Here is a 19,119-nt window from a genome sequence, read left to right on the forward strand (position 1 = left end):
CGCTTATCTGAAATTGTTTCCAAGGGCCTCTTGGTGGCATCCTCCTTAATGAGTTGATTGATGCTTGCCTCCTTTGGTGAATAAAGGCCGGCTGTTATTGAAAATTCTCCCCGCCGGGGAATCGAACCCTGGTCTTCTGCGTGACAAGCAGAGATACTGTCCACTATACTAACGAGGAATGCTCTAACAGCAATCCTAGCACGTCAATCCTAGCACGTCAACCCTAGGTGGCGCTCTTTGAGGGGTTACAGGTCATATCCAGGATAGCATTTGGGTCCAGTATACAGTTGCTGTCTCGAAAGTCCATGAAGCTGCAGCTGTGACTGGATCCAGTGTAAAATCTCTCCGAGTCTCAGAGATCAACATGTGGTCCGTCGTTTTGAAGGTTTACAATTAAATATCAATGTTGCATCTACGTGCAAACATGTACGTAGCTCTTCAGCAGTTTCTGTAGTGTAGTGGTCATCACATTCGCCTCACACGCGAAAGTTATCTATCTATACACTGGACTACACATGAGTAACTATACATGAGAAGGTCCGACCGCTTTGAGATTGATGTCAGTTTAACCGTCTCACAGAGCAGATGCAGATGGATGCCTCTGGTGCGACTAAATGTCAAAGGTTACAGCTTAAAATGTAACAAAACCTTCCGTTAAGGCCTTTTGAGAAGCCGCATTGCTCCGTGAGTGTTTAAAGTACTTTGAAAAGGGCTAAAGAGATAATTTGTTCACAGGGGGCCTCTAAATAGGGCCCAGATCAGGAATCTGAAATATGGGCACCCTAGCCCACGCAGAACTGTTTTTCAATCAAATGCCATCATGCATTACTGCCATTGGCGTCTGACTGCCCTAGCTCCGCCCCCTGAAGGCCTAGAGACTCAAGGAGGGTACCATTGGATGCGGAATAATTAGAGGTGGGGAATAGCGATCGAGCCCGAACCGATCAGACTTTGTTATCAAAAGATATGAATTAGTAGCACTTTTGGACAAATTAGCTTTTCATTGGAATAATATTGATATAAAATCAAGCATTTGAGTGACGCAATTGATATTCACAGCAAATGTTCCCCGCTATATGTAGTACACTGGTGTAGAATTTCAGGGATCCAGCTGCTACCGTTCGCTCCTATAAAATATTTTTAATTAAAAAAACGTGAAATCCTAAAAGAGATATAAATAGATAATTGTTTATCTATTTAAATAGGGCCCAGATCAGGGATCTGAAGTATGGGAACCCTAGAACACCCAGAACTTTTTTTCAATAAAATGGCAAACTTTCTCACAAAATCCTGAGTTACTCGTAGAGTCAGACAGGGTTTTGCTGGAGAAGAATGAGCAAATTGAAAAAAATTCAAAAAATGTGCTTGGCGCTCCGAGCCTTTGATAGTGTGTTGTTGCACTTGTGTGGAACCTGCTTGCAAAATGTGGGGACCCTGCAACCGTGTACATAGTACTAAGAGCCATTTCATTGTATTCCCCTCCCCCACCACCAGGCTTGCAGATTCTAAGCAGTGCAGTTGCAGTGATATCAGCGTTGCTCATTGGTCTGGATGGTGGCGAGTTCGAACCCATGCTATGGCATCATGTAACATTTTTTATATTTAGTCAAGAGATAATTATATGTGGAAAGTTGTCTTCTCAGACTCTCCATATTTGAAGTTGATTATTGTATAGTTAGTGTTATAGTACTTTAGGGTAGTTAGTATAATAGGTTTATTCATTTTGTAACTATTAAATGTAAAACGGGAGATATTTCAATGTATAAGCAGTGATATAAGCGTTGCTACTTGATGCGTGAGTCCTTGGTTCTAAACTCTTCTCAGACTCTCCATATTTGAAGTTGATTATATTATAGTTAGCAGTAGTTATTATTATAGGTTTATTCATTTAGGCATTATTAAATATAAAACACATTTGTGTGATTATATTAAATGACTTATAAATAATATGTAATATTAAACTCCACTGTGTATCAGAGCTAGACACCTAAAACATACAACATGACTTAGCAGAACTAATAAAGAAATGTCCAGAATACTACTTGGAAGAATGTAAAACATTTATTTATACAAAAAACAGCACAGTGTGTACATTGGAGAACATTGAATTATATTCTCCTCCGGGCAGGACGACTGCGCCGGACTCTGGAGTCCTTCCGTGGCCATTTTCTTGGGCTGATCTTCAGCGGGGACAACACCACCCTGCACTTCCTCTGTTGGCACACAAAACATAAAGCAATTTTTAATGAACTTGTCATGTTGGGATTCATACATAGTCATATTGTGTTATTTTAACAGTTTTTAATCTCAAAGAAAATCAACATCTTTAATGTTATATTTTACTATATTTTTTTTAATTGTGACATTTTGACTACCTTTCCAGCCCGGCTCCTGGTCATCCTTGGACTTCTCCTCCTGGTCCCACTCTCATCTCCCCCTCCTCCTCCTCCTTCTCCTCCCCTCCTCCTCCTCCTCCTCCTCCTCCTCCTGGATCATAAAAGAGAAAACAGTTATCTATCTATACACTGGACTACACATGAGTAACTATACATGAGAAGGTCCGACCGCTTTGAGCTTGATGTCATTTTAACCGTCTCGCAGAGCAGATGCAGATGGATGCCTCTGGTGTCAAAGGTTACGGCTTAAGATGTAACAAAACCTTCCGTTAAGGCCTTTTGAGAAGCCGCATTGCTCCGTGAGTGTTTAAAGTACTTTGAAAAGGGCTAAAGAGATACTTTTTTCACAGGGGGCCTCTAAATAGGGCCCTGTGACGGAGCGGGTCACAGGGTGACTGACTCCGCCACTGACAGCCGACACACACACACACACACCAAACATTTCCTGCTGTCTTCCGTCAAAAGAAACAATGCAATGTATTGTTTCTTGTGTGTTTGTTATTTTTGTTAAATGATTATGTTAAGAGGTGGTTAAGCTGTTTTATGTTTGGTCGGATTTGTATGTTGAAATGTGGTTTTGAGCTAATTGTGTCACCTGTTGACTGTCAGCCTGTGGGAGGGGCTACGGGCTCATAAGGGACGGGGTTTGGCCCTGGAGGGGGCACTCGGAAGAATGTTGCAGTGAAGGCAACAGCTGGGACATGTTTGGGGAGTTTGTTGCAGAGAAGGCAACAACAGAACATGTCTACTCTGATGAGTGATGGACGTTTGTTTTGGTCTTTTATTTTGTTTGTTTAAGGTGTGCTGTTTCGTTATTTTTTTGTTGCTGCTGATATAAAGTGTTTTTGGAGCTTAACCCAACCGACTACGCCAGTGTTTTTGAACGGAGAAATAGAGCCCCGTCACACCCATATCAGGAATCTCTAATATGGGCACCCTAGCCCACCCAGAACTTTTTTTCAATCAAATGCCATCATGCATTACTGACATTGGCGTCTGACTGCCCTAGCTCCGCCCCCTGAAGTCCTAGAGACTCAAGGAGGGTACCTTTGGATGCGGAATAATTAGCGGTGGGGAATAGCCATTGAGCCCGAACCGATCAGACGTTGTTATCAAAATATTTGAATTAGTAGCACTTTTGGACAAATTAGCTTTTCATTGGAATAATATTGATATAAAATCAAGCATTTGAGTGACGAAATTGATATTCACAGCAAATGTTCCCCGCTATATGTAGTACACTGGTGAAGAATTTCAGGCATCCAGCTGCTACCGTTCGCTCCTATAAAATAATAATAAGTCTGTCAGTGCTGCACACGTGCAGTGGGGTTTACCCAATAGGGATAGCATTAGAGGGCTGCGCCTATACTCATAGAAGCTGGGTTACAATACGTAACCCTAGGTCACTGTTGTTTGGAATATGTACTAGCACACAATTAGAGAGTTTTACTATTGGGTGACTATTGGCATCGAGTCCAAAAAAGACCCCTGCTGCTGTGCTGCAGTTTGTGGCCCCGATTGGACAAAAACACAAAATACTGTATAAAACAAGAGAAGCAACCTCACTTTTACTTAACTGGAAGTTCTGAGTACTTCTTCCACCTCTCCTTGATAGGAATCGGGATTTATGTTGGAAAAATCATTACAAATTGGCAATGAGGAACGCTTCACGAATTTGCGTGTCATCCTTGCGCTACCGGAGAGACGTTGTTCTCCCTCATGTTCCACAATTCTGACCAATGGCTGGCCAATGGGAGGCCGGATAATGTTCCATAAGAAGAATCAAACTTTTGGCATCCAATCAGTGAGGCGGATTTATTTCTAAAATCTCTCCTCCCTCTGCCATTGTTTCGACCGGTCATTCTACTGAGTAACTTCAACCAAGCGACACTGTGAGTAAAATGTGCATTAATTATGAGCAAATACGCGTGTAAACACTGTTACGAAGACACTTCTATGTCCGACATTAGTCATACTGAGTTAGCCGTGGTGTTTGTACGGTACTGCTGATGAACTGCTGTGTGTGCTCACCTTTAGCTATTGGCTAGCTAGCGGGACGCTACGGAGCTCAGCTATCCGTGCTCTGAGGCATTTATGGCGGACAGGTTGAGGAGGATGTCCCGCTCCTGTGTGTGTGTAACGGAGCTCAGATGAGAGGGCTCTGATTATAGTTTTAATCCTCTGTCAAACTGCATGTTTTCTGCTAACGCTGTGTGTGTGTGTGTGGCCCAGCTATCCGTGCTCTGAGGCATTTATGGCGGACAGGTTGAGGAGGATGTCCCGCTCCTGTGTGTGTGTAACGGAGCTCAGGTGAGAAGGCTCTGATTATAGTTGTAATCCTCTGTCAAACTGCATGTGTTCTGCTAACGCTGTGTGTGTGTGTGGCCCAGCTATCCGTGCTCTGAGGCATTTATGGCGGACAGGTTGAGGAGGATGTCCCGCTCCTGTGTGTGTGTAACGGAGCTCAGGTGAGAGGGCTCTGATTATAGTTTTAATCCTCTGTCAAACTGCATGTTTTCTGCTAACGCTGTGTGTGTGTGTGGCCCAGCTATCCGTGCTCTGAGGCATTTATAGCGGACAGGTTGAGGAGGATGTCCCGCACCTGTGTGTGTGTAACGGAGCTCAGGTGAGAGGGCTCTGATTATAGTTTTAATCCTCTGTCAAACTGCATGTTTTCTGCTATATTTGACGAGAGATAAAATGATTTTCGGCCACAGGAGTTTGACAGAGAATAACTGAAAAAGTACACGGTAAAATAACTTCATAGCAGCCTACTTGTGGTAGAAGTCCAACTAGTACTGACTCCAACAGTAAAGTACTTCATTGTATTTGTGGTAGTGGTCTAACTGAGTCCAACTCTGTGTAGATGGAACATCCAGTATTTCGGAGGGCCGAAATACTCGCCACCCTCGTCCTGAGCCGGTGGAAGGTCCAGTTCGGCCAGTACCAGGGAAAGATCTTCCACTGGCTCCTGGAGAACGACGTGGGCTACGCCATCAATCTGGTCGCCTCCCACCAGAAGGAGCAAGAGAGGACAGGGTCTCAGTCCCCGCTGATGGCCAACAAGGTGGAGTCCTTCAGTCTGATTCACAATACCATTAAAAGAGTGACAACAGTTTTAACCTTATTTGTGAATTTACAGGACGCCTTCACCCGCTACTCCTCAGCCTACCCTGACTTTCTGGAGGCAGTCAGGTTCCACCGGGCGTTTGAGGAGGCGCGGGCGAAGTCCCTCCTGCCTGGTCAGGAGGGACAGGCCCTTGTTGGCTTCGGGGACTTTAGATTTGAGACCCTGGACAGCCTGTACGAGTCTGTGGACCCCAAACAAATCCGGTATGTCGTAATATCTATATATATATATATATATATATCTATATCTATATATATATATATACACAATGTGGATTCTAATTCAGTTGATAAGAATCACGTGTCTGATTTTTGTAGATTTGTCAACTAGCTCCGGAGGAAGATTCCCACACCCGGCACGCAGATGGAGAACGCCATCCGCTACACCAAGAGCCGCGACAGACAGAGACCTGCTGCTGCTGCTGCTGCTTCTGCTGCTGCTGCATCCACCACCAGCGGCACCAGCACCACCAGCAGCAGCAGCAGCAGCAGCACAGTCTCTGTCTCTGGCCAGAGAGCGAGGACTGCATCAAAGTGCGTGTATTATTTTAAAGCCGCATGAGTTGGACATACCTGGATGACTTTTCTGAAGACACGTTGGTGTTTTTCATGCTGTGCATTCTAGATGTTGTTCTGTCTCATAGGCCTCTTGGTTCAGCGTTTGCGGCCTTCGTGTCCGGGCGGCGTTCTCTGTCTGCGGTGGAAATGCAGGCAAAGATCAAGAAGCTCGTGGTCCCTCAGCTTGCATTTCCAGGCAAGTCCAGCCCGAATGAAATGCACAGTTTAACCCTATTCGTATTTCTCATGTTCACTGTATATTTTCTCCTCATTCACGTTGCAATTACAGCCTCCCTCAGATCAGCTCTTCCCTCCAAGCCATCGGAGGAGCCTTCCGATGAGGAGCTGATCAGGGCGGTAGTTGACATGGAGCAGTGTAAGTAAAAACTCAAGGAGCATTCATGCAACATGTTGTTGATAACTGAAAGTTTGACTTCCTTTTTGACCCTTCTCCCTTTACTTTGCTCTATAAATGTCCGCACTCAGAAGGATCTGATCTGGCAGGTAAGTTTGCTTTAATGAATAACTATCCGCCTGTTGCAAGTCTCAAATCACCAAGCTTCACGCCGACCAATCGCCTGTCAGATCATCACTAACGAGTGCTTGTAGAGTAAGCTCACCGTCCTCTCCCTCGTAACCCTGTGTAACCCCTCCAACCGCTCGCCGCCTGCATCGCTCCCTCAGCACGTCTAATCTGGAGTCGTTGTTTCGTCGTCACTTTCTCTCTTTAAACAACCGTCTGTGCTGCTGCACTAGGTTTTAGTTTCTGTGGCTCAATATTAACACAACGCAACTAACATCTAGTTCTTCCATGTTAATGAAACCTGTGTGTCTTGTTTATACCTCTGGGCTGTGTCTTTCTGTGTGTACAAACATCTTTTGAGATTGACACAAAGTTGACTTTGATTTCTCTTTAAGCCTCAGATGTTCAGGCCCCTCTCCCGCTCCATCCGCCTCCCGCCACCCCCTCCTCCGCACCACAGAAGGGGGCTGGTGTCTCTGCCGTGCTGGGCGAGCCCACGGACGAGGAGCTGCTGGAAGCCACGCGGGAACAAGACCACGCCCTGCGACCTCCAGCAGTAGTCCAGCCTGCACCAGCTCCCTCCTCGCTACCGCCGCCCGCAGCCACGGCTGCTCCCGGACAGGAGGAGTTGCCGGGGCCAGCCTTCCCTCCTCCGCCGCGTGAGGTAAGACTGTCTGTCAAAGCAAGCGCTGCTCACCTGCTGCCCTGGAGCGATGTCCTCACATATACGTGCCCTTTACGTTGCTCTGGTTCTCTCTCCAGCTGCTGCCCGAGTCCTGGCGTGCAGCTCTCACTGTGGAGCAGCAGCAGTGGATCGGTCGGGTGCTGTTCACCAGGGACCAGTGGGGGAGGCCGAGCCTCATCACAGACTTGAATCTGTGGTGGAACCCCCCCCAATCCTGGCCGATCTACCACCAGCCTCCCGCGTCCCCCGACCCCTTATTTGCATGTCGGCTGTTTCTCTGGATGCCACACCGGATCTGGCGTCTGCAGCTGACATGCCCCCAGCCTTCATGCACCGGGTCCATGGTGAAGGCTGGGCTGTACAGGACCATCCGGAGGGTCCTGGACATCGACGGCTGGTATCTCATGGCCACCGAGTACCTGGAGTGCCGTCGATGCAAGAAGAAGGTCGGAGGGTGGTCACAGGGCATCATCAGGCAGCTGGCCCCCACCTACAGCTGCCAGTTCCCAGCAGTACTTACGTACAAGTGAGAGGAATTGACAACATACCGTATATATATATATATATATATATAAATGTGATGACGGAGCTGCATGTAATGCTTGTTTTGTGTTTCTGCAGGCTGTCCTGTGACCAGAGGGTGGTTACCCAGCTGAAGTCCCGCACTCTGGGCAACAGTGCCACTCAGCTGTGTAACACCCTGCGGGAGCAGCACTCGGACGCCTGGATGCGGAGAGCGATCCAGTACCTCGGCGTGTGCAAGCAGTTCCTGGCCTTGTGCAACGTGAGGGGGCAGTTTCCACCACCGCCCATCATGCCCACTCTGCCCTCACCCATCTGGCTGCTGACAGTGTACGGATACGATATACTGACGCGGCTGGATGAGTACAAGGCCAGGATCACGTCCACCTTCGGATCCATCCTAAAGATGGATTCCACCAAGAAGGTCAGTATAGTTTGGCACAATTTCATGTTTTTCTTACAGTTGCCGTGTGTTTATGCGGTCACATTTGAAATCCACCAATGTTGGTAACGAGTACGGGCAGGTCCTCATCAGCGTCCTCACCTGCTCCGAGGGCGCCGAGGGCCTGTCCAGTATGGCGGCCGGACTGATGAGGCGGTACTGACTCGCCGGGGTACCACCCCCCCAGCTGATCTACGTAGATCGGGACTGCTGCAAAAGAGACGGCGTGTCGAAGACAGCTGCCTTGTTTCAGGTCTGGCAATACTAGTACTGATAATCATAGTAGAATTATAGCAATATTATTTATCTTACACAAAACGACTATCGACCAAAGCCACGCTAGGTGTTGGTCAAGATAATTACAACATCGTAAAAAGAGAAATGGTACTCCAATAATCAGAGAGACTTTTGTTTCCTTTTCACAGGAGTGGGGACAGCTCGTGGTGAGACTGGACATCTGGCACCTGATGCGACGTTTCGCATCAGGTGTCACCACCGAGAGCCACGAGCTGTACCCCGCCTTCATGAGGCAGCTGTTGCTTTGCATCTTCGAGGTGGACTCTGGAGATGCCCGCCGTCTCATTGAAGCCAAGCAGTCCCAGCTGGAGGGGAAGCACGGGATGGTCGGCCTGACCGACGCCGAGGTGATCCGGAGGATCACCAGGGAGGAGTGGAGGCTCCACTGCCGTCGTCGAACGCGTGGAGCGGAAGAGATGGCACTCCTTATCCAGGACCTCCTCCAAACCTTCGGCGGTACGGCAGGACGCGACACCCTGGACATCCCGTTGCTCGACCCTCTCCGCATCCAGGACATCTGGAGTACGCAGAGGCCCCACCTCAGCTGCATCCAGGACCCACCTGGCGTGCAGCTGTACACGCAGACCGGCAGGCTGACAAAGGGCGGAGTCATCCTGCCGGTCTATCGCTGCGCGAGGCGCTCCACGTCTTTGGAGTCCTTCCACCTCCACCTCAACCGGTTCATCCCAGGTACAGCTTGTGATAAAGTCTATCATGAATTCACATTTCACGCAAATGTCAATTCATTTCTGATCCGATACCTGCTTCCTCAGGGACGCAGGCGAGTGCCAAGCACTTCCAGGCGTTCCTGGTCGATGGACTGGTGAGGTGGAATGAGGACCGCGCAGCGGCAGCTTCGGGCGAGGTGGAGCCTCTGCGCTCCTACAGTGGTCACCTCAAGCACGTCCTTAACCAGAAGAGCCAAAGGGTGCTTGGCTGTCAGCTGGTTAAGGACTTCACCAAGCCTGCCGAGTACACAGGTGGGTGATGTGAAACCTGTTCACTTTGTTCAGACATCATAACTGAGAGGAAAAGGAGCATTTTGCAAATCCTTTGCTTCCTGTCTTTTTGCCGCGTGACAGGGGAGCTCATCGGGGTGGAGTTCCTGTACAGGCAGACGGGCAAAGTGCTTGAGGACGTCAGCTTGGACCCCGACATTCCGGACGAGGCTGCTGCCATCCAGTCGCTGGAGGAGGTGGACGAGGGTATCGAGGAAGACGTGGAGGACCCGACCGTCTTCCAGCCAGATATCCCCTCCACCAGCGCAGCAGCCCGGTCGGGTGATCCGGCTGACGCACCCAGGTCTGAGCCATCCGGCCCGGCCGCCCCTCACCAACCGGACCCTCCCGAGGCGCCTGAGGCTCCTGCTCAGCAGTCCTCCTCAGACTCTGAGGTCAGTTCACCAACACATTGCTACTACTGATAATGATAACAATAATTATATGTATTCAAGACTCCACAGCAGCACTTCTCTCCTCCTCCCTCCTTCTCTCCTCCTCCCTCCTTCCTTTTCTCCTCAGGAGGAGATGCAGGGTCCTGATGGCCAGCCAGGATACCAGCATGTCCTGAAGCTGGCCAAGGCCCTGCTGGAAGCCAGGAGCCTTCAGGGGTTTTCTGACAAGAGGGTGGACGACCTCATGGCCCTCTGGCAACGCCTGCCCGAGCCGGACAGGCGACGAGTCGTCTACCCTCCCAGACACCGGGAGAGGCAGCCGAAGGGGCGGTTCAAGGCAGCGAAGGGGAAGAACACCTCCTGTCCTGGAAAGGAGAGTCTCCAACGGTAAGACTGGCTTCAAATATTCGTCTTTCCTGTACTAAATATTTGCTGCCTATTAACCCTCACTGTCCTCTCCGTGACTCAGCTGTCTTCTCGGGCTGAACTCGGGCCCTGCAACATGGCCCAGCACCAGCCGCCTGGTGGAGGCCATTTGCAGCCAGCTCTGCCGTCTCCACCCCGCGGCCACGCGGTCCGGAGGGATCATGAGGACTCGGTGGTTCCTCATCCTAACGGACTACGTGTCCATTAGAGAGGCAGTGCTGGCCAGCCCGAGGCTGATGGCTCAGACTGAAATACAGCTCTTTGAGCTCAACCAGAGGACCCTGTCCCAGTGGTGAGTCTGACCTGCAGCTTGTTGGTGGTTTTGTAATCCGTACTGGGGTTTATCTTTCCGTAAAAACATCTGCCTGGGTTTGTCTTACAGGTTCTCTCGGCGCCAGAATGACAGGGGGGTCTCTGTGCTACAGCAGGGAACTGGCGTCGTCCCTGCTGTAGCTATGGCTGTCCAGCCTCTCCCGCTGGCGAAAGGGCTGTCCTTCGTACAGGTGGGACAAGGACAGCCCTTCAATTACAACATCCCGGAGGTGCCGGGACCTCCTCCTCCTCATCTGACACTGCTCCCGGCTGGCCCTCGCATGGCTGCTGCCCCTCCTCCTCCTCCTACTCGTCTACGGTTACTGCTCCCGGCTGGCCCTCACATGGCTGTTGCCCCTCCTCCTCCTCCTCCTCCTCCTCCTCCTCCTCATCTGACACTGCTCCCGGCTGCCCCTGCTGCTCAGCCTCCTCCTCTCCGTGTGCCCAGGACAACGGCATACAGGAAGAGGAAGGCGGCGGAGGCTGATGCTGCAAGGGGTGGGCCGTCGCCCTGGAGCAAACCCCGCCAGCAGAGGGGTCAGTACACCTGCAGCAAGTGTGGCCTGCCCAAGAGGATTGACACTGGCCACACTCGCATTGCAGGTGTGTCTTACTGTGCAGCTGCTGGCGGGAAAACTGTGGAGGAATGGCGGGAGGAGAGGAAAAGACTAAAAAGGGACCCAGAGGGGGGGGAATGATGATCTTTTATCTTTATTTATTTTAAAATAAAACTCTGAAATGAACTTTGTGTGGAAACTTTATTTATTTCTTTATTATTTCATTACAGCACTTTACAGATACTAAACCGTACTCTTTGTAGTTTATCATCATCATTGACCAAAACCCCCTGTTTTAGAGTCATGTGTGTCAGGCAGTGCTGGCTGAGAGGGGAGCTCTTCCTCATCTCTGCCACAGCTGGGGATCGAACCGCGGACCTTCCGCTCCGCGGAGCAGGGCCCACTTTCTTTATTTATTTTAAAATAAAACTCTGAAATGAACTTTGTGTGGAAACTTTATTTATTTCTTTATTATTTCATTACAGCACTTTACAGATACTAAACCGTACTCTTTGTAGGCACTTTACAGATACTAAACCGTACTCTTTGTAGTTTATCATCATCATTGACCAAAACCCCCTGTTTTAGAGTCATGTGTGTCAGGCAGTGCTGGCTGAGAGGGGAGCTCTTCCTCATCTCTGCCACAGCTGGGGATCGAACCGCCGACCTTCCGCTCCGCGGAGCGGGGCCCACTTTCCTCTTCTTGCTCCCCTGCTTTCACAGAGAACAATGGGCTAATGCTAATCTTCTCTGTATCGTACCAATTTTATTATATGTGCTATCGGAGTAACACAATATTGCCTTGCATCTGGGGGGTATTCCCAGGTCTCTGAGCAAGGTCAACTTTGTATTATGGTAGCAGAACACATAGAGCTCAAATGGAGCAAAACACTGGGTTTAAATGGGCCGAAAACTGCAGACAGAAGCTGCACTAGCATGGTTCGTGGCTCTCGCCTTTGGCTTCTTTGTCATTGAGTCCAAAAAAGACCCCTGCTGCTGTGCTGCACTTTGTGCCCCCGATTGGAACCTATGTCTATTTCAAGCCTTATCTGTCTTTAAGGCTTAGGGTTAAATGTGGTTGATGGGCTGCTTTGGCCGGCTCAGAGGCAGGAACCGCCACGCCGTGTCCTTTGTCATTGCAAGACTGCCCTGTCTCTGACCCGTCCAACTCATACTTACCTGGCAGGGGAGATACCATGATCACCAAGGTGGTTCACCCAGGGCGAGGCTCGGCCATTGCACCCCGGCTATGCTGACCGCTGCGAATTCCCCAAATGTGGGAATCTCGACTGCATAATTTGTGGTAGTGGGGGACTGCGTTCGCGCTCTCCCCTGATTATAATGTTGAAGAAAAGGTCAAAGACAACCTGGCTACAGCTTGCATGTGTGGCGGCTTCTTTGCTCCAGGAGAGACTTTCTGGTGCCAATGTCCTCCCAAGAGCTTGTCCTTCCTTTGGGCTCGAAATATCTCTGTCCCTTGCAGTGAGCCTCACTCAGCGTGCCACGCTCCAGAGCCAAGCAAGTTCAATTTGTCATCTTTAGCGTCTTTGGCATTGAGTCCAAAAAAAATCCGCTGCAGTTTCTGCCCTCAATTGAAACCATCTGTTTTGGTTTCGAGATGCGTCTTTGTTTGTTTTTCCACAAGGCAGGAGATGGGTGCACCGTTCCCGGAGGCGCTGCAATACCGGGTCGATGCGTGGAGTGAACGGGGCAAGCCCCTCTTTCAGCTCCCAGTGCTAAAAATCCATTTCATATATAGTCCCCGTATAGGGGATGTATCAGATATTAAACTGATAAGAACAGATTTTATTTTTTTTTTATTTATTATAACAAATCTTCAATTTACTTCATTCATATACACAGTTTACAAACAAGTAAACAATTGACATTAAATACAACACATATTACACTTTTACTTGTCATACATGCAAATACAGTTAGGTGATCTGGTCTTCACCCCACCAGCCCTAAACCTCCCTTCCATCTTTCCAAAGTGGCGTGTTGTCCCCATTTCAGCACGATGCATAGGGGTCGTCACTGTCCATATGATCGTCCCATAACACGGGAAGCATAATTGAAAAGGTGGAGGGACACACCGCGCCTCCTTGTGTGTCATCCCCCAAAGGAGGCGGTTGCAGCAGTGGTTCAGCAGTTAGCTCCCGGACCAGTGGCAACCCTGATGGGTGCACAGCCCCTACAACCCCTGGGTCCTCCTCCTTCATCCCTCCACCCAAACCATGGCCTTCGTCCACTTTGACCCTCCCCTGGTCACTGTCCTTCACTGGTCCCTCCCTCTTCTGCAGCCCATCTCCTTCACCCACCGCCGCCACCACCTCTTTGGCCTGCAACTTCCTCCTCGTTCCCTCAGTCTTTGACCTTTTGTTGTCTCCGATCTGCGAGCAGTCCCCATTGTCTGCTGAAGCATCTGTTCCGAAAGCCTCCGCTATTTTACGTGCCCCTGTCTTGACACCCACCTCGGCTGCTACAGTTGAGTCTGTATTCCCCACAGGGCCTTTGTCCACGCTGTCAGCCCCCGAGCCGCCTCCTGGTCCCTGCTCCACTGTCACGGTCCCCCCCGTGCTCTCTGAAAACATAGCCTTCTGGCACTGAATAAGCCCTTCCAGAAGGTCCTCGAACTCCGTTTCCTTCCGGTTTTTGGCCCCGGCTACCTCCGCAAACGTCCTCCTGCGCTCGGGACAGCTTCGGTATAGATGGTCGATCCCACCACAGCCATGGCAGGCCTTTGGCACTGTACAGTCTTTGGCCTCATGTCCTCTTTGGCCACAAAACCGGCAGCTGGCGCCGCTGCACCCTCCATCCACATGGCCTGATTGTCTGCATCGCCTGCAGAAAGCTGGCTGGCGCGGGTAGAATAGGTACCCTCGATCTGCTCCAAGGCTGAAGGAGGCAGGCGGGTGCTTGAGGCCGTCAAAACTCTCTGGATCAGATTTAAGAAGCACCTGGAACTGCCTTCGACCTGTCCAGATCCCCATGGTGTCCTTGACATGCCTTGCTGCAGTTAGCACTTCCCCATACAGCCTCAAAAAATCAGCCAGCGCTTTGTCAGTCACAAAGGGATTAAACATGTGGACCGTGATTGTCCTGAAATTTGGTCTGTCCAAATTTAAAACCTTGTAGCAGGCTAGCGGCTTTAGCATAGCAGCAGCAACACAGTCCTTAGATACTTTCGTGTATACTTGCTCGTCCTTTAGGGTGACGTCAAAAGCCTTCTCCTGCTGGTTCCATTGTAGGCAGTAGATGGCATCGACCTTCAGATTTAGCTGCTCCATGATGACTTTCCTGCAGAACCATGTCCTCGACACGACATCTTCCGCCGCAACAACTGCCTGAAAACGCAGTGTGAATCTCAGCCCGACTCTTGGGATCGGCTGACCATCATCGGCCCTCCCGGCCATCGCTCCTTTCTCCTCACGATTCGAAATGTCCTTCCTGGAAAAAATGATAAGAACAGATACTACACTTGATCTTAGCCAAAAGGCCGAGAAGCGATGACCCTTAAAGTTTGCTGCGGGAGACAGACTCGTTGCGCAGTCGCCGCAGGTATTGGTGCGGCTCTTTTGACCTGGCGTAACAGAGGCGCTGGGTAGCTTGGATCGCCCAGGTGCTAATGACTGCTCTTGTTTTTCACAAACTCAGAATGCTCAGCCAAATGGCCAAGCCTACCAAAAATAGGTTGAACTCGTAGGTGTTCCTCTCCACGGAAGTCTTTAGTAAAAGGCGAAAGACTTATACGCTTTGAAGAGAAACCAGAGTTATTGTGGAGGCTGTCCTCGAGAACAGACACCACCATAGTTGTCCCAGTCCAAGCCCTCACGGTGGCCCATTTGGCGATAGAAGCGTGGTTGCTTGAAAAACAGTCTTTGTTGGCTGAACTTTTCGCCTCAACTGCCCTATGGTGGCTTTATAATTCAGCATTGGTGGTTCAGTGGTAGAATTCTCACCTGCCACGTGGGAGACCCGGGTCCGATTCCCGGCCAATGCAATAGACAGTTCTTTGTTGTCTGAAAATAAAGTATAATGCCTACACCACTTGGACTCTGCTACAGCAAACACACAGGTCTTTGGAGTGTAGAAGTAAAGAGGGATGTTCTCCGTGACGACTCCCATTGATTTGAGAACTCAGTGAGATGCTCGACATCAATCCACTATACTAACGAGGAATGCTCTAACAGCAATCCTAGCACGTCAAGCCTAGGTGGCGCTCTTTGAGGGGTTACAGGTCATATCCAGGATAGCATTTGGGTCCAGTATACAGTTGCTGTCTCGAAAGTCCATGAAGCTGCAGCTGTGACTGGATCCAGTGTAAAATCTCTCCGAGTCTCAGAGATCAACATGTGGTCCGTCGTTTTGAAGGTTTACAATTAAATATCAATGTTGCATCTACGTGCAAACGTGTACTTAGCTCTTCAGCAGTTTCTGTAGTGTAGTGGTCATCACATTCGCCTCACACGCGAAAGGTCCCTGGCTCAAAACCGGGCAGAAACACTCTTTTTTGATTCTGATCAACTTCAAAGAACTCAACCAAGAAAAGTAAAGAGTAAAAAGCACTTTCAGAAATATGGCAGTTGAATGTTGAGTCTTTTCAAGACAATTGTTGGATGAGCAGGACAATTGTTTGTTGAGCATGGCTTTTGAATTATACGGCTTTGGCTCTCGGTGTATTACAATCGAAGAGGCATGTTGTCCTGTGAACAACTGAATGTTGTTAATAGCAGTTATGCTTAGGGTACTTCAATTCAGCATGCACTTGGTAGCTCAGTCATGATTATTATAATGATGACCGTACGAAAGTTCAGTTGCCATGGTTCAGGGAAGCGCTTATCTGAAAGTGTTTACAAGGGCCTCTTGGTGGCATCCTCGTTCATGAGTTGATTGATGCTTGCCTCCTTTGGTGAATAAAGGCCGGCTGTTATTGAAAATTCTCCCCGTCGGGGAATCGAACCCCGGTCTTCTGCGTGACAAGCAGAGATACTGTCCACTATACTAACGAGGAATGCTCCAACAGCAATCCTAGCACGTCAATCCTAGCACGTCAAGCCTAGGTGGCGCTCTTTGAGGGTTTACAGGTCATATCCAGGATAGCATTTGGGTCCAGTATACAGTTGCTGTCTCGAAAGTCCATGAAGCTGCAGCTGTGACTGGATCCAGTGTAAAATCTCTCCGAGTCTCAGAGATGAACATGTGGTCCGTCGTTTTGAAGGTTTACAATTAAATATCAATGTTGCATCTACGTGCAAACGTGTACTTAGCTCTTCAGCAGTTTCTGTAGTGTAGTGGTCATCACATTCGCCTCACACGCGAAAGGTCCCTGGCTCAAAACCGGGCAGAAACACTCTTTTTTGATCCTGATCAACTTCAAAGAACTCAACCAAGAAAAGTAAAGAGTAAAAAGCACTTTCAGAAATATGGCAGTTGAATGTTGAGTCTTTTCAAGACAATTGTTGGATGAGCAGGACAATTGTTTGTTGAGCATGGCTTTTGAATTATACGGCTTTGGCTCTCGGTGTATTACAATCGAAGAGGCATGTTGTCCTGTGAACAACTGAATGTTGTTAATAGCAGTTATGCTTAGGGTACTTCAATTCAGCATGCACTTGGTAGCTCTGTCATGATTGTTATAATGATGACCGTACGAAAGTTCAGTTGCCATGGTTCAGGTAAGCGCTTATCTGAAAGTGTTTACAAGGGCCTCTTGGTGGCATCCTCGTTCATGAGTTGATTGATGCTTGCCTCCTTTGGTGAATAAAGGCTGGCTGTTATTGAAAATGCTCCCCGTCGGGGAATCGAACCCCGGTCTTCTGCGTGACAAGCAGAGATACTGTCCACTATACTAACGAGGAACGCTCTAGCAGCAGTCCTAGCATGTCAACCCTAGGTGGCGCTCTTCGAGGGGTTACAGGTCATATCCAGGATAGCATTTGGGTCCAGTATACAGTTGCTGTCACGAAAGTCAATGACACTGCAGCCGTGACTGGATCCAGTGTAAAATCTCTCAGAGTCTCAGAAATCAACAAGGGGTCCGTCGTTTTGAAGGTTTTCAATTAAATATCAATGTTGCATCTACGTGCAAATGTGTACTTAGCTTTTCAGCAGTTTCTGTAGTGTAGTGGTCATCACATTCGCCTCACACGCGAAAGGTCCCCGGCTCAAAACCGGGCAGAAACACTCTTCTTTGATCCCGATCAACTTCAAATAACTCAACCAAGAAAAGTTATCGGGCATCTAGATAGAGTAAAAAGCACTTTCAGAAATATGGCAGTAGAATGTTGAGTCTTTTCAAGACAATTGTTGGATGAGCAAGACAATTGTTTGTTGAGCATGGCTTGTGAATTGTACGGCTTTGGCTCTCTGTGTATTCAAATCGAAGAGGCTTGTCGTCCTTTGAACAACTGAAGGTTGTTAATAGCAGTTGTGCTTAGGGTACTTCAATTCTGCAACCAATGACTTTATTTTCGTTCCTGCTCAAAATGTGTCTGGTCACAATGGAAAATATAAAGGGATTTCTTGCCTTGCTTGATTTTGTCTGTCAAAAGTGTAATCGTTGAGCACATTGCCGTGGTCATTGATTGTAGTTCTCCTTCAATGATTTGAAGCATGCACTTGGTAGCTTTTTCATGATTGTTATAATGATGACCGTACGAAGGTTCAGTTGCCATGGTTCAGGTAAGCGCTTATCTGAAATTGTTTCCAAGGGCCTCTTGGTGGCATCCTCCTTAATGAGTTGATTGATGCTTGCCTCCTTTGGTGAATAAAGGCCGGCTGAACATTGAATTATATTCTCCTCCGGGCAGGACGACTGCGCCGGACTCTGTAGTCCTTCCGTGGCCATTTTCTTGGGCTGATCTTCAGCGGGGACAACACCACCCTGCACTTCCTCTGTTGGCACACAAAACATAAAGCAATTTGTAATGAACTTGTCATGTTGGGATTCATACATAGTCATATTGTGCTATTTTAACAGTTTTTAATCTCAAAGAAAATCAACATCTTTAATGCTATATTTTACTATATTTTTTTTAATTGTGACATTTTGACTACCTTTCCAGCCCGGCTCCTGGTCATCCTTGGACTTCTCCTCCTGGTCCCACTCTCATCTCCCTTCTCCTCCTCTTTCTCCTCCCCCTCCTCCTCCTCCTCTTTCTCCTCCCCCTCCTCCTCCTCTTTCTCCTCCTCCTCCTCCTCCTCCTCCTCTTTCTCCTCCTCCTCCTCCTCTTTCTCCTCCTCCTCCTCCTCTTTCTCTTTCTCCTCCTCCTCCTCCTCCTCCTCCTGTTGGATCATAAAAGAGAAAACAGTTATCTATCTATACACTGGACTACATATGAGTAACTATACATGAGAAGGTCCGACCGCTTTGAGCTTGATGTCATTTTAACCGTCTCGCAGAGCAGATGCAGATGGATGCCTCTGGTGCGACTAAATGTCAAAGGTTACGGCTTAAAATGTAACAAAACCTTCAGTTAAGGCCTTTTGAGAAGCCACATTGCTCCGTGAGTGTTTAAAGTACTTTGAAAAGGGCTAAAGAGATAATGTTTTCACAGGGGGCCTCTAAATAGGGCCCAGATCAGGAATCTGAAATATGGGCACCCTAGCCCACCCAGAACTTTTTTTCAATCAAATGCCATCATGCATTACTGCCATTGGCGTCTGACTGCCCTAGCTCCGCCCCCTGAAGTCCTAGAGACTCAACGAGGATACCATTGGATGCGGAATAATTAGAGGTGGGGAAAAGCTATTGAGCCCGAACCGATCAGACGTTGTTATCAAAATATATGAATTAGAAGCACTTTTGGACAAATTAGCTTTTCATTGGAATAATATTGATATAAAATCAAGCATTTGAGTGACGCAACTGATATTC

General features: G+C 48.6%; 9 non-coding genes and 1 pseudogene across 9 annotated transcripts; 5 read left to right on the forward strand and 5 right to left on the reverse strand.

Annotated features, from left to right (window-relative positions):
• The first annotated feature begins 12,411 nt into the window (after positions 1-12,411).
• LOC117443540 (U1 spliceosomal RNA) lies at positions 12,412-12,575 on the forward strand. Its single transcript, XR_004551687.1, has one exon. It is a non-coding gene; the product is annotated as a U1 spliceosomal RNA (small nuclear RNA).
• Positions 12,576-12,891: 316 nt separating this feature from the next.
• LOC117443531 (U2 spliceosomal RNA) lies at positions 12,892-13,077 on the reverse strand. The gene has a single exon (XR_004551680.1). It is a non-coding gene; the product is annotated as a U2 spliceosomal RNA (small nuclear RNA).
• Positions 13,078-14,578: 1,501 nt separating this feature from the next.
• On the reverse strand, positions 14,579-14,751 carry LOC117443532 (U2 spliceosomal RNA; annotated as a pseudogene).
• Positions 14,752-14,899: 148 nt separating this feature from the next.
• Positions 14,900-15,016, reverse strand: LOC117443536 (U5 spliceosomal RNA). The gene has a single exon (XR_004551683.1). It is a non-coding gene; the product is annotated as a U5 spliceosomal RNA (small nuclear RNA).
• A 156-nt stretch (positions 15,017-15,172) lies between these two features.
• trnag-gcc (transfer RNA glycine (anticodon GCC)) lies at positions 15,173-15,243 on the forward strand. Its single transcript has one exon. It is a non-coding gene; the product is annotated as a tRNA-Gly (tRNA).
• A 430-nt stretch (positions 15,244-15,673) lies between these two features.
• Positions 15,674-15,746, forward strand: trnav-cac (transfer RNA valine (anticodon CAC)). The gene has a single exon. It is a non-coding gene; the product is annotated as a tRNA-Val (tRNA).
• Positions 15,747-16,182: 436 nt separating this feature from the next.
• Positions 16,183-16,254, reverse strand: trnad-guc (transfer RNA aspartic acid (anticodon GUC)). The gene has a single exon. It is a non-coding gene; the product is annotated as a tRNA-Asp (tRNA).
• Positions 16,255-16,520: 266 nt separating this feature from the next.
• trnav-cac (transfer RNA valine (anticodon CAC)) lies at positions 16,521-16,593 on the forward strand. The gene has a single exon. It is a non-coding gene; the product is annotated as a tRNA-Val (tRNA).
• Positions 16,594-17,029: 436 nt separating this feature from the next.
• trnad-guc (transfer RNA aspartic acid (anticodon GUC)) lies at positions 17,030-17,101 on the reverse strand. Its single transcript has one exon. It is a non-coding gene; the product is annotated as a tRNA-Asp (tRNA).
• Positions 17,102-17,353: 252 nt separating this feature from the next.
• Positions 17,354-17,426, forward strand: trnav-cac (transfer RNA valine (anticodon CAC)). Its single transcript has one exon. It is a non-coding gene; the product is annotated as a tRNA-Val (tRNA).
• Positions 17,427-19,119: the final 1,693 nt, after the last annotated feature.

The sequence above is a fragment of the Pseudochaenichthys georgianus genome, unplaced genomic scaffold (genome assembly GCF_902827115.2).
Source record: "Pseudochaenichthys georgianus unplaced genomic scaffold, fPseGeo1.2 scaffold_623_arrow_ctg1, whole genome shotgun sequence".
NCBI classification, from domain to species: domain Eukaryota; kingdom Metazoa; phylum Chordata; class Actinopteri; order Perciformes; family Channichthyidae; genus Pseudochaenichthys; species Pseudochaenichthys georgianus.